Genomic DNA, 14,389 nt, shown 5'->3' on the forward strand with positions numbered 1-14,389 from the left:
GGGAGCCATCCTAGGTTCCCAGCATACAGAGTCAGTTAAATACCACCACAACCCCATGAGCTGGGGTTTCACGGATGACAAACAGGGGGAAGCTAGAGAACTTATCCAAGTGACACAATGAGCAAGTGGCAGATAGGTCAGGGCTTCTATGTCAGCGCTTCCTGACTTCTAACGTGTGTATGAATCACCTGGGGAGTCCTGTTAAACTGCGGGTTCAGACTCAGTACGTCTGGGGCTGGGCCCCAAACTCTGCTGGGGTCCCATGGGATGCCGGCGCTGCTGGTCCAAGGGTCATGCTTTAAGTAACAAGGCCTTATGCTATCTCGCCTCCTAGTAGTTCAGCTGGTTTATTCTCAACTAAGCATTTCCAAATGACTCCATGTGTTAGCAGTTATCATTGTAGCCAATTTCCATTGAGCTTATTCTGTACCAGGATCTGCATTAAGAACTTTCCATTAAATGAAGTAGGATACAATTAGTGTCCCCATCTTATACACGAGGAAACTGAGGCCCAGAAAGTTTAAAGAACTTGCTCACGGTCACAGAGCTGGGCCCACTTGTTCTTGCAAGGTGCCTGCAAAGCAGAGAAGTGGAAGCATTGTTAGCTCCTGTTGTCTGTGGACAAGACCCAGGTGGAGAGTGTTCAGTTTGTAAAGCAAGGCCTAGAATCTATCTGGTTCTCCTAACAAAAAAGTCCACTGCCCCTTCCACCTGCCCCTTCCTTAACTTCAAATGAGTGATTCCGCTAAGAGATGTCTTCCCTCAGACACAGCTGAAGGAGTCCTTAACCAAGCCAGCATCATCCGTCAGGGACTTGAACTAGCTTGCCTCACTCAGCTGTCTCCCTTTTCAAAGTCCATTATGCTGGTTAGAATCCCTGGAGGCCTGTAGCATCAGGGGAGGTAATCGGAGGCCTCCAGAGCTCCGGGGAGCCCCTGTCCTTGCAGACCAGAGTACGTCTTCACAGTTACTTATCACTAATTCAATTCAGCAGCAGTGGGGCCAGCTACTCAAGCCCAAGACCTGATGTGAACTTCCAGTGATTCCGTGCTTTTCCTGCCCTGACCCCTTGGTCCCCAGCTACTCTCCCCTCTCCTCTCCGGTATCAGTATTGAATTCCTCAGTTCTTTATTAAGCACACCTCCCTTCTTTTCTCAAACTGGCTTTCCAGAAAGGATCCTTTGAATTCTAAACTGATGCCAGATAATGCTCAAACAATTCCATCAGTTAAGTCAGGTGCGTGGTGGGGGTGGGGGGATGGGGACAGAGGTCTCAGAGATCCCAGATTCCTGCACTTGGGAAGTTTACAGCTTAGTGGGGGTAACAGATACAGGAGGAATTTCAGTAGAGAGAGGGAACTTCTCAGATGTAGGCACATCAAGGGCACTGTGGGGGCCCAGAGGCATCAGAGGAGATACCATCACAGGTGAATGCTGAAGACCGGGTCAAAGGCAGCCAGTGCAAAGGAATTCCAAGCAGAAGCAACAGCATGAGCAAAAGCACAGAAGCACAGACAACTCAGGTATCTTACTTACACTTCGGGGCAAAAAACAGAAAGCAAGGAGTGGCCAAAAACAAGACGGGAGAACAAAATAAGGGTAATGTCAAGACGGACCCCGAATGCCACATCAAGGAGCTCGGACTCGCTTCTCCAGGCAGTCGTGCTCAAATCCTACCCGAGGGTCCATTCTGCAGGGCTGAGCGCGGACAGACATCAGAGCTCCCACCCTGCAGTCCCCACTGCCACCATGGCACCCGCGCCTCACTGCTAGGCCCAGTACAGCGTGAAGAAAAAGTCCTATTGCCCAAAGGCATGTGCAACCACTTCTGTACCTGATGGACACGGTCTCGGAGGAAATCAGCACTTCAGGGATGAGGGAGAGGAGGCCCTTGGGGGGTTTCGTCTAATTGGAGGGCACCCCGGAAACACCCTCTTTCCACAGGCCAGGACGTGGCTGTTTCCTTTTCTGGTTCGATTCTGTGATGAGTAAGCAGGTGCTGCTCCCTTCCCTCCTCGCTGGGCCCCACAGTCCCCAGCGGCCCCCCGCGCCCATTCTCTCCAGCCCAGCCTGCAGCCTGCAGGGTCTTAGCGCTCCAGTGACCCTGGATACGACGCTGGTGATTACAGGAATTGGCAGGCCCCACAGTGCTGCCTGCTGACCTCGCTGACAAGATCTATCCATTGTAAAGGTTTTCTGGGTCTCCTGGTGTCGGCCATTGCTTACCTCGCTGATTGACAGCACCGTTAAGCCAGTCTCATCTTCCCCTGCTGCCAGAGGACCTGGCTCTTCACGGCTCCACGCCTGCCCCCGCACCCCCCACCCCCCACCAACGCCCCATCCCTTGGGCAGGTAATGATTATTCCAGTTCTTTTAAGCTCACCACATAAACCAAGTCCCTCAGCCCCTAATCATAGCTGCCACTCAGCCTGACTCCCCCGCCACTCCAGGCCGCCTGGCCGGTGCTGCCTGGGCCCCCAGGAAGGCAGCCTCAGTAAAGCATCGCCCAGCACCCCCAAGGATTCACTGAGCCAGCTGAAGCTTACTTTCTCCGTGGGAGAGCACCCGTCCAGACAGCAACAAACCTTCTGAATGTGCATAGTATCAATAAAAATGTCAGAGGATGCAACCCCCCAATAGACTGATTGATTTACTTATAGATTATAATTATGTATTATTGTAATAATCTGTTACAGACATTATTAAATATATACAAGTACAAATTAAAGCAAATGAGTTAAACAATATTTTTTCATGTTTTATTAATGGTACATTTTTGCTCTCACTAAAAAATGGAAATGTTTTAAGAGGGCTAGAATTAAATATGCCTCGCTTAAAAAAATTAATAGACTTTAGTTTGGGGAGCAGTTTTAGGTTTACAGAAAAATTGAGCAAAAAGTACAAAGAATTCCAATGTACCCGCTCAACACTTTCCCTCCTCAGTGGCCCCTATTAATAACATCTCATATTAGTGTGCTGCATTTTCTATAAAATTATGAGTCACTGTTGATACATTATTATTAACTAAAGTCCATAGTTTACATTAGGGTTCACTCAGTGGTGCACATTCCATGGGCTTTCATAATGTATAATATGTATCCACAATTATAGTATCATATAGAATAATTTCATTGCCTTAAAAATCCCCTGTGCTCTACCTATTCATCCCTCGCCCCTCCCCTCAACCCCTGGCAGCCATGATCTTTCATCTGCTCTATTATTTTTTAAAACTTTGGTTAACCCTTTGTGGAAAAAGTGGATTTGAGGATCCAGTTCTAAGTCCACGCCTTGCTTTTGAAGCACATAACTGGCATTGCAGAAGATGAGGCCTCACAAAGGTTAGTGGCTACCGATGGGGAAGGGCAGCAATGGGTGCATTTAGGAAATCACAATTAGCTTTTCAGTCCCATTCACCTGTTACGTAAAGATCTTTATGAAATTTGGCTGGTAAATTTCTCTCCTCCTGAAGTCAATCATTTACTCATACAAGCTTATTAGAAGCTCATACATTTTATAATTTTAATAAAGGGCCCAGATGCCCCGCTTTCTTCTATAATACTTTGACTGGAAGATTTCAAGCAGATTCAAAATTCCTCTCAAAGTTTTTAAAGTATACAGATATAAGAGTTTTTATAGGTAGTAAAATTGTTTATTTTCTTTAAAACTAAACCACTGGATGATGGAAACATTTCTAAATACCTGTCAGTTTTAGACAGGCTCAGTCGGTTAAACGTCCAACTCTTGATTTCGGCTCAGGTCATGATCTCAGGGTCCTGGGACTGAACTCCGTGTCAGGCTCCATGCTCAGTGGGGAGTCTGCTGGAGATCGTCTCCCCCTCTCTCTGCCCCTCCCCCTACTCTCTCTCTCTCTAATAAATAATCTTAAAAAAAAGATTTAAAAAAAAAAAACCACTCTTGGGCTATTTTAGCAAGCACTCCTGTCACAAAGAGTTGTCTTCCAGATCATATTTTAACAGCATCTTCATAAAGCACTTTTTTTAAAAATAAAGAAATTAATCAAATAAATTTAGCCTTTCCTGTCCCCTTCCAGTGTCCCCTGCTTCAGCAGGCTGAAAGCATGAAAACAACCATTCACCGTTGCCCAGATTCCCACAGGGGCTCCTTGTGAATGCAGAAACAGGCCCACCCTAAGTCTTTAGGTTCACCCCATTTCCTGGTTATGGCATTAAGGTTTCACTTCTTCAGCTGCACTGCCTTGTCTCCCTGAAGGGAAATTCCTGGATCCTCATTATGGGAGGAGAATGATGTTTGGAAAACCATTTGCCTTTGGCTGCACCTAAGGTCTTCATTGGTAACTGAGCTGGTACCTGACCAATAAAGCAAGGTTTAATCATCAGTCAGAGTCATCAGACAGTGTAAGCAGAACAAACACCTTCCATGTCATTAAGTTCATTCCCTGAATAAATAAAACCTACAGCCTGCATGAGCTTCCTGAGACACTTACTCTGGGCCCACCTGCCAGCTACGAATTTAAATCCCTGTACCTTCCTCACTGGCCCAAATGAAAGCTCCTCAGAGGCACCATAAACCAAAAATTGAATCAGATTCCTCTGGAACCGTGCTCCCTGCCACCACCCCTCCCTGACTCCTATTCTGGAAACTCAGGATTAAGTAACTGCCTTTTTTTTTTTTTTTTTTAAGATTTTATTCATTTGTCAGAGGGAGAGAGAGAGAGAGAGAGAGATACGCACAGCAGGGGGGAGTGGCAGGCAGAGGGAGAGGGAGAAGCAGGCTCCCCACTGAGCAAGGAGCCCGATGCGGGGCTCCATCCCAGGACCCTGGGATCATGACCTGAGCCGAAGACAGATGCTTAATGACTGAGCCACCCAGGCATCCCAAGTAACTGCTTTTCAGTTCCTCTTTTATGTGAAGAGACCATAGTGTCATGTTCCCAGGAAATATCCCATTGGTGAATAGCCTGCCCATGCTGGATATTTTCCACTCACCCCTCCAGTCCTGGGGGGCTGACCTCTACGGGCAAGATGGTGGGTTTCCTTGTCCTATGGCTCCTGGCTGGGCTCAGATGATGGGAGGCACCGGCAGGAGAGGAGTAAAGTCAGGGTATTTATTCCTCTAGTGTCACCCCACTGGGTCACCGTGGCTTGGGACCTTGTTCTCCTGAAGGTCACAACTCCTGCCAGGAGCTCTCTCCTGGAACTGAAGCTTTCCTCTCCTGGTTCTGGTTAATATCCACCCCCCCGCCCCCTGCCCCGCTTCAGGCTTAGGAGTAGTAATGGCTCCCTGCTCTTTCAGCCTTGGAACATGGCAACATCCCTTGTTCCTCTTCCTAAACATCTCTGTAAATAATTCCTTTATTAGGCTTTCCTATATTATCTCATTTGAGAGGATACCTAATTCCTGATGGCAACTGCCTGCTATACTGGCCAGACAGCAGCTTTGGTGTAAATGCCATTCTTTGGTTCTTGATGTGATACTAGGTCAAAGAGAAAAATGGATGTGAGTAATGGATGCTGTTGTTAACAGTAATGATAATCATTAGTATTACTTGTGCTAGTTCAATGAAATCAGCTGATAATCAGCTTCTCTTGCGTGCTAGGAGTCCGATACCATGTGTGTTACTTTACGCAAGTTAATTCACTTTAACCTACAACACCTTCATGAGGAGACTGGTAGGTGAAGATGATCCCAGTGGCCACTGCCTACTGATATTACCACCCTGTTAACACCTTCGCACTAAGTGTGGACTGGATTTAGCGACTTGCTGCTAATGATTAGAATATGGCAAAGTGACGGCATATCACCTTAACGTCATAAGGGTCATATATGACAAACCCGAAGCTAACATCATACTCAATGGTGAAAAGCTAGAAGCTTTTCCTCTAAATTCGGGAACAAGATAAGGATGCCCACCCTGGTCACTTTTATTCAACACAGTACTGAAAGTCCCAGCCCAGCAATCAGATGAGAAAAAGAAAAAGGCATCCAACTGCTAAGGAAGAAGTAAAACTGTCAATATCTGCAAATGCTATAACACTACATATAGAAAACCAGAAAGACTTCACCAAAAAAATTATCAGAACTAATAAATGAATTCAGTAAAGTTGCAGGATACAAACCAAGTGAATATAAGAAACTAGTTGCATTTCTATACACTAATAATGTACTAGAACAAAGGGAAATTAAGAAAACAATCCTATTTACAGTTGCATCAGTAAGAATAAAATACTTAGGAGTAAATTTAACCAAGGAAATGAAAGACCTATTCTATGAAAAATGCAAGACACTGATAAAAGAAATTGAAGATGACACAAACAAATGGAAAGACATACTGTGTTCACAGACTGGAAGAATTAATATTGTTAAAATGTCCATACTGCCCAAAGCAAGCAATCTACAGATTCAGTGCAATCCCTATCAAAATACCAATGGCATTTTTCATTGAACTAGCACAAATAATACTAAAATTTATATGGACCCATAAATAATTCCAAATAGCCAAGGCAAACTGAGAAAGAAGAACAGAGCTGAGGTATCACAATCCGGGAGTGGGGGGAGGGGGAGGAACAAGGACACTGCGCTGAGCCTGGAGCCAGCTGGATCCCATGATCCTGAGATCAGGACCTGAGCCGAAAATAAGAGTTGGATGCTCAACTGACTGAGCCACCCAGGCACACCACAATCCCAGATTTTATTTTATTTATTTATTTTTTTTAAAGATTTTATTTATTTATTTGTCAGAGACAGAGCGCGTGAGTACAGGCAGGGGGAGAGGAAGAGGGAGAAGCAGGCTCCCCACAGAGCAGAGAGCCCGACGCAGGACTCGATCCCAGGACCCCGGGATCATGACCTGAGCCGAAGGCAGCCGCTTAACCGACTGAGCCACCCAGGCGTCCCCCACAATCCCAGATTTTAAACTATATTACTAAGCTACAGTAATCACAACAGTATGGTACTAACCCAAAAACACACATAGATCAATACAACAATACAGAGAGCCCAGAAATAAATCCACGCTTATATGGTCAATTACTCCACAACAAAGGAGGCAAGAATATACAATGGGGAAAAGACAGTATCATCAATAAATGGTGCTGGGAAAACTGGGCCCCTTTCTCACACCATTCACAAAAATGAACTCAAAATGGATTAAAGAGCTAAATGTGGGATCTGAAACCATAAAACTCCTAAAAGAAAACATGGCAGTAAACTCTTAGACATCAGTATTAGCAATATTTTTTTTGGATCTGTCTCTCAGGCAAGGGCAACAACAGCAAAAATAACAAATGGGACTACATCAAACTAAAATGCTTTTGCACAGCAAAGGAAACCATCAACAAAACGAAAAGGCCCCCTACTGAATGGAAGAAGATATTTGCAAATGATATATCTGATAAGGGATTAGTATGTGAAGAACTTACACAACTCAATACTAAAAAAACAATTCAATGAAAAAAATGGGCAGAGGACCTGAACAGACATTTTTCCAAGAAGACACAGAGATGGCCAACAGACACATGAAAAGTTGCTCCACGTGACTAATCATCAGGGAAATGCACATCAGAACCACAATGAAGTATCACTTCACATCCGTCAGAATGGTTATTATCAAAAAGATAAGAAATAATAAGTGTTGACAAGGATGTAGAGAAAAGGGAACCCTTGTGCGCTATTGGTGAGACTATAAATTAGTACAGCCACTGTGGAAAACAGTATGGAGGTTCCTCAAAAAATTAAAAATAGAACTATGGGGGCTCCTGGCAGGCTCAGTCAGTAGAGCCTCTGACTCTTGATCTCAGGGTTCTAAGTTCAAGCTCCACGTAGAGATTACTTAAAAATAAAATCTTAATAAAAACGAAGAACTATGATATGATCCAGCAATTCCACTTCTGGGTATTTATCCAAAGAAAACAAAACACTAATTCAAAAAGATATATGCATCCCTATGTTCATTGTAGCCTTATTTACAATAGCTAAGATATGGCAGCAACTTAAATGTCCATCGAGAGATGAACAGATAAAGAAGATGTGATACGTACACACACACACACACACACACACACACACACAGGAATATTATTCAGCCCATAAAAAAGAATGGATCTTGCTATTTGTGACAACATGGATGGACCTAGAAAGAATCACGGCAAGTAAAATAAGTCAAATGGAGAAAGACAAATACCATATAATTTCACTTATATGTGGATTCTAAAAAGCAAAACAAACAAACAAAACAGAAGCAGATTCATAAATACAGGAAACAAGCTGGTGGTTGCCAGAGGGTAGAGAGGTAGAGGGACAAGCAAAATAGGTGAAGCGGATTAAGAGGTACACACTTCAGTTTTAAAACAAATAAGTCACAGGGATGTCAAGTACAACACAGGGAATGTAGTTGATAATACTGTAATAACTTCATATGCTGACAGATATTAACTAAACTTATCGTAATCATTTTATAATGTGTATGTCAAATCACTATGTTGTACACCTGAAGCTAATATAATATTCTATGTCAACTATATTTCAATTAAAAATAAAATAAAGGGGTGCCTGGGTGGCTCGGGCAGTTAGGAGTCTGCCTTCAGCTCAGGCCATGATCTCAGGGTCCTGGGATCAAGCGAGCCCTGTGTAGGGCTCAGTGCTCACCATGGAGTCTGTTTCTCCCTCTCCTTCCCCCTCTACTCCCCCCCCCCCCCCGCCGCCCGCTTGGACTCTCTCTCTCAAATAAATAAAATCTTTAAAAAATAAAAATTAATAAATAAGATTGAAAATAATTAGTAAATTTCCTGTCCCAGACTAAGATTTAAATTTCATCATATTCAACTCTTTTTTAAGTTTTTTTGAAATAAGGTATGGTACAAACAAGCAAAATATTCAGCTTTTAAGAGCTGAGTCTTTTCAGTTTTGGAAACTACTAACCCCATTAGATATGTACTGACTTTGCACTGGACGCAAAGCAGTGGGCAAGGCTTTTCCCTCCCCACGCACACCCTAATTCTCAGTACCATCCCCCGGCCTATCATGGATGTTCCACATAGCATTCCATTTCCTCCCTGCATTAATTCAGAAGAGAGAACCCTAAACATTCAAGGTAATATAGAGCCTTTAACCAGATCTACCTGAACCTCAATAATTCTCTACAAAAATAAATATAATATTTTCTTCTTTTGATATCTGGCACCAAGGATGCTAGTCAATTCAAGCCATTCACACCAACAGAAGCTCAGAGGTGGAATAAACACAGGAAATCAAGTCAAGAGACAGTATGCATAATGTTGGAACAAGGGTGTCAGGGTCAAAATAATATGGGTACACAAGCTGAGTGATCTTCAGCAGGTTTCCTAAGCTCTCCAAGTCACGGTTCCCTCATCTGGAAGACGGGGAAAAATAGCTATTTCAGAAAGTTGCTCTGAGAATTAAATGAGACTCTATATGTACAAGGACCCAATCTTGTCATGACATTCATTTATTAAGTGGCAGTAAGTACTAAGAATGTGCCAGGTGCTGGCAACACTGTGATGAACCAGGCAGACAGCTCCCTCCCTCCACACGCCTCTCCCCGCAGATTGGGGCTACTGTCTGGGGGAAGACAAGCATTAAACAAGTACTTACAATACACAAATAATTGCTATAAGAGGAGAAGTTCAAGTCACCATAGCCTAATTTAGAGTTCCAAAAAAATGGAAGCTTATGAAATGGTAAGCAAACCTATGTATTTAATAATATTCTGCTCTGGTAAACTTGTCTTTGTCAATCTCAATGTCCTTCTCTCTCTCTCTCTCTCTCTCTTCCTTCTCCTTATTTCCCAGTATCATGACAACATTTCTAGCCTACCTTCATCTTCAAACAGCATTCAATGAGCCATTTTTTTATTAACTCATTTATATCAAGTGTACATGACTGCAAAGGTTTAGCATAGTACCTCTGCCCGCTGCTAACTTCAGTATCTTCATTTTAAGCTACAATGTGGCATTCCCCAAGGGAAGAGTGTATCTGCGATAAAATTTTGTTTTTTTGTTTTATTTTGTTTTTTTATTTATTTGACAGAGAGAGATAGCGAGAGCAGGAACACAAGCAGGGGGAGTGGGAGAGCGAGAAGCAGGCTTCCTGCTGAGCAGGGAGCCCGATGCGGGGCTCGATCCCAGGACCCTGGGATCATGACCTGAGCCGAAGGCAGACGCTTAACGACTGAGCCACCCAGGCGCCCCTAGGTTTTTGTTTTTTTAATTGAAAGCATTTAAAAAACTTTTTCAGCTTCAAATTATTTCAAATTTATAATTAAGTAGCAAAAAGCAGTAAAAAATGTTTCCAGATACACTTTACTCATCTTCCCCAAATGTTACCATTTTACATAACTACAGCCCACTTATTGAAAATAGAAAATTACCATTGATAAAATATTATTCAGGTTTTGACTTTATTGAGAAAAGTATTGGGGTCTGAGGAGAGAGTCAGAGGCATTATGTACAACTGATCACTGGCTTCGTGGGTGATTTAAAACAGCAGACAATTCAGCTTTCCATTTATTTTGGGCTTCCAATGATGGAATGATGGGAGGGGGCATGTATATTACCTTCCTAATTTCCTTTTGTGCATAGTAATGCTAAAATTTATGTGGATTTTTGAAAGACATAAACTCAAGAGAGTTCTTTTCCCAGCAAGTATTTAATCAATTCCCTATAAGGTCCCAGGAACTCTGCTGAACTTTGGGGAATCAAAGATCAGATTCCTGTTCTGCTTGGGTGCCACTACTGCACTCATCTTTGGAGGAATAATCACATTTAATCTTTACAACAATCCCTAGGAGGTAGGAACTGCTGTTACGCCTGTTGTGTTTTGTTTTTCTTTTAAAGATTTTATTTATTTATTTGACAGAGAGAGAGACAGTGAGAGCAGGAACACAAGCAGGGGGAGTGGGAGAGGGAGAAGCAGTCTTCCCACAGAGTGGGGAGCCCACGCAGGGCTCGATCCCAGGACCCCGGGATCATGACCTGAGCCGAAGGCAGACGCTTAATGACTGAGCCACCCAGGCGCCCCTGTTATGCCTGTTTGACTGAAGCCAAAAATAAGGCTCAGAGACCTAGCAAGGAGACCAGACAGCTTCTCTGCTTAACTTCCACGCCATGCTGTGATGAGTGCTATTGATATGTTTTCAAGTCTGGAACAGTATGTTGATATATGAAATCACCTGCTCTGCTTTTATATAAAACATAACATGGGCATACTACCATAGAAATGGCTTAGAAAGAAAAGCAACTATATAATAAACCTTAAAAAGATGGGTACATTTAGGAACAAAAGTTTGTCATTTGGAAGGGTTTAGAACTTACCAAACGTTTTTCCAGAAGGGCTGTTGTCCCTGTTAAGAGCAGGTCAGGATACAAATGTGCACATGGGAATGGTATAAAAGAGACAGCTTCAAGTCATGGATCAACAATCTCCTCAGCCTAGGACGTCAATACTCTAGTGCACATATTCACACCTTTTCTGCTTTTATTCAAAGGGACAGACAGCCTTGGAATTTTAGCATATGATTAAGTGGTTATTATACTGATCATACCTTGTTGTTGTTTTCAAACGCACACGTTCTAGTAGCTGTGTCGTCGTGGTGAGTGTTAACTTTTCTTTGGGTCCTGGGGCTTTCAGAGCTGGTCTGAGCCTGGTAATGAGAGTTAGCTTTGGCAATGGAGTAGAACCTTCCCTTTCTCCAAATGTTTGCTGTGATCGTGCGGTATCTGAGGACGTGGGTGGCTGACAGATCCATGCCTACTTAGAGGCAAAACTACTCAAAGAACCCCGCCCGTTTTGTGGGGAGGAATGGCATCTCCCCACGGGAAGGGCGGCACTGTTGTCCCCACTGGGAAGGGCGGCACTGTTGTCCCCACACAGTGGACGGGGAGACAGATGCACATGCACGTGGGCTTCTGTGGGTTCCACTCCATTTTGAAGTTCATTTTAAAAATGAATTTGAATTTAAGGTGTCTCAAAGCTGGGCCCCCTCTTTTGAGAACAGAGGAGAGGGCGATGGGAAAAGGCTTTCCCTCGGGTGGGACAGGAGGCGCCCCAGCGGCGGGAAGCTGCAGAGGAAGCAGTGTTTGGGGAAAGGGCCCTCGGGGGTACACACCTTCCAGATCCCGCTCCTCTGCAGACGCTCGTCCTGGACCCCACGGCCGCGTGCCTTCACCGCGCAGGGGAGGGGACGGAGGAACCCACGAGCCCCAGCCTCCTAGCACTCCACTCTCGCCACGCTTCTCTGGGGGAGCCGAGGCGGCGGGGCGCAGAGCCTCGGAGGCAGGCGGGGCGGGCACGGCGCCCGGAGGAGAGCGCGAAGGGCCGGCGGCGGCCTCGCGGCGCGTCCACATGTGGCGGGGCCGCAGGGGGGGGGGGGGGGGGGGGGGAGCGGGGGGGGAGGGTTTACATCTCCGCGAAGTTCCCGGATGGTCGCAGCCTCCCGGCGCTGAGCGTTTTTCCTGCCCGGCCGGCTCAGCCCTACAGACCCGGGAGAAGTTTCCCAGAAAAAAATGCCCGGCGCGCCGCGGGGCCCTGGAGCCGCCCGGAACCGCTGCGCGGTAAGGGACGCGCCGCCGCCGCCGCCTCGGGCGCGACCGGAGCCCGGGGGCTTAGGGCGGCGCCGGGGGAGACCCCAGCGGCCGCCGGGGACGCCGGGGAGGGGCAGGGCTCGACGGCGGGGTGGGGAGCGCCGCGCGGCAGCGGGCGGGGGCGCCCGGGGACGTCGGGGCTGCGTCGGCGGCGGGCGGTGGGCGCGGGCGCGCGGGCAAGGGGGGGTTGGGGGGGAAGGGGCCGCGGACCGCGGGGCTCCGGACGCGGGCGCCTCCCCCCTGGGCTCAGCAGACCCCGGGGCCGCCCGCGGGACTCGGGACCCGCTGCCGCCGTAGTTCCCCGAGGCAGGGGCTTCGCGGGTATGCGCTGGAGCCGCATCTACACCCCCCGACTCGGGCGGATGGGGACTTTGCGGCATCCCCGGGCCAGTTCTTGCCCAGGAACCGCCTCGCTTTCTTCGCTGGGGGAATCGAGCCCATCCCGCAACTCGGCTTCCCAAAGTAGGCTCCCGCCTGCAGACTGCTGCTCGCTCTCTGGTCGGTGTAGATGCGCGCGTTAGATGTGCGCGTTGACCTTAGAGGCACTTCCAGTCCCCGTCAGCGTTTTTCCCCCAGTCCGGGGCCTTTCCCGAACTTTCCGGGCAGCCTCACTTCAGTCTCATTCCCCCTTCCTTTTTCTACTAACGCATTTTTTCCAAAAAAGAACTGTTGAAGAAAGTTGCAAGCGTAAGAGAAACCAGCTGACCCAGTCAAGGCGACCCAAATCTTCAACGGGTGTTTAGTTAGACTTTCAACTCTTTGAGATTAACAAAGGGTGTGTCTGTGTCAGCCAGGTCTTCTGGTCCTGCGTTATCCCAGAGAAATATTCGCTCCTGCGCCACGGGCTCCTGGCTTTATCTTATTTCTTCGGGAAGCTTATCAAGTTGTTAGCAGTGACTGGGTGGACTTAGTCCCTTTTTCTGAAAATTACGTGTCACTACTGTCCCCTGGATAGTCACTGGACCCCACCCCCAATCGCTGGCCCTGTACAGCCCCAGACTCCGGGCGATGCAGCCGCGGAGCCCCTGGACACAGTCCCGCCCTGGGTGGGTTTTCTTTTGCCAGTTTCCCAGGACAATTTCAAAACAATACTGTAGCTTCACTTTGAGTCATTGGCCTATTTTTCCTCCTCAAAAATGCCTTTTCTTATAATGGATAAAATAATCAGAAGGACGTTTTTTGCTTTTTGTTTTAGTTGGTATAAATTACCTTTTGACTTTTTGAGATGAGAGAGCCCCATACACCATCAGCATGTTGCGTCTTAACCCCTCCTTACAGTGTCGGCCTTCTGCTCTTGCCGTGTACCTTTACCTGGCTGTCATCCCCATAAGGTTGAGTTTCTCAGGAACCAAACCCCCGTTCATCTATCTGTAGGAGCCCATTACCTGTTATGGAAGTGTGCAGACTAGACTCTGCAGATGTTATTAAACATTTTAGTCCCATCATCTTCTTCTTGGGACCTACCCAACCATGCCATCACTTTGACTCCCTAGGAAACACATAAACTCTTTTGGGTTTGTGGGGCACCTGGGTGGCTCATTCAGTTCAGTGTCCAACTCTTGATATCGGCTCAGGTCCTGATCTCACCATCCTGAGGTCCTGAGTTCGAGCCCTGTGTGGGGCTCCACACTGGGCATGGAGTCTACTTAAAAAAACAATAGTTTTGGGTTTGTGTGAGGCAGAGCAAAGGGATTTGTAAGCAAAGTAAGATCAAATTCTGGGACATTTACAATGAGATTATTTCCAACTAGAGAGATTCATGCCTTCCTCCATTTGCTTGTTCACTTCAATTAAGACAATTAAGTCTCTAGT

General features: G+C 46.3%; 1 protein-coding gene across 2 annotated transcripts in view; it reads left to right on the forward strand.

Moving 5' to 3' along the window:
* Positions 1-12,413: 12,413 nt before the first annotated feature.
* Positions 12,414-14,389, forward strand: part of WIPF1 (WAS/WASL interacting protein family member 1) — a 118,649-nt gene continuing 116,673 nt past the window's right edge. For both annotated transcript variants that reach the window (XM_032407760.1, XM_032407769.1), the window contains exon 1: positions 12,414-12,547. The gene's annotated coding sequence lies outside the window, so the exon portion shown is untranslated. The remainder of the gene's footprint in view (positions 12,548-14,389) is intronic.

The sequence above is a fragment of the Phoca vitulina genome, unplaced genomic scaffold (assembly GCF_004348235.1).
Source record: "Phoca vitulina isolate PV1807 unplaced genomic scaffold, GSC_HSeal_1.0 scaffold1, whole genome shotgun sequence".
Classification (NCBI taxonomy): Eukaryota; Metazoa; Chordata; class Mammalia; order Carnivora; family Phocidae; genus Phoca; species Phoca vitulina.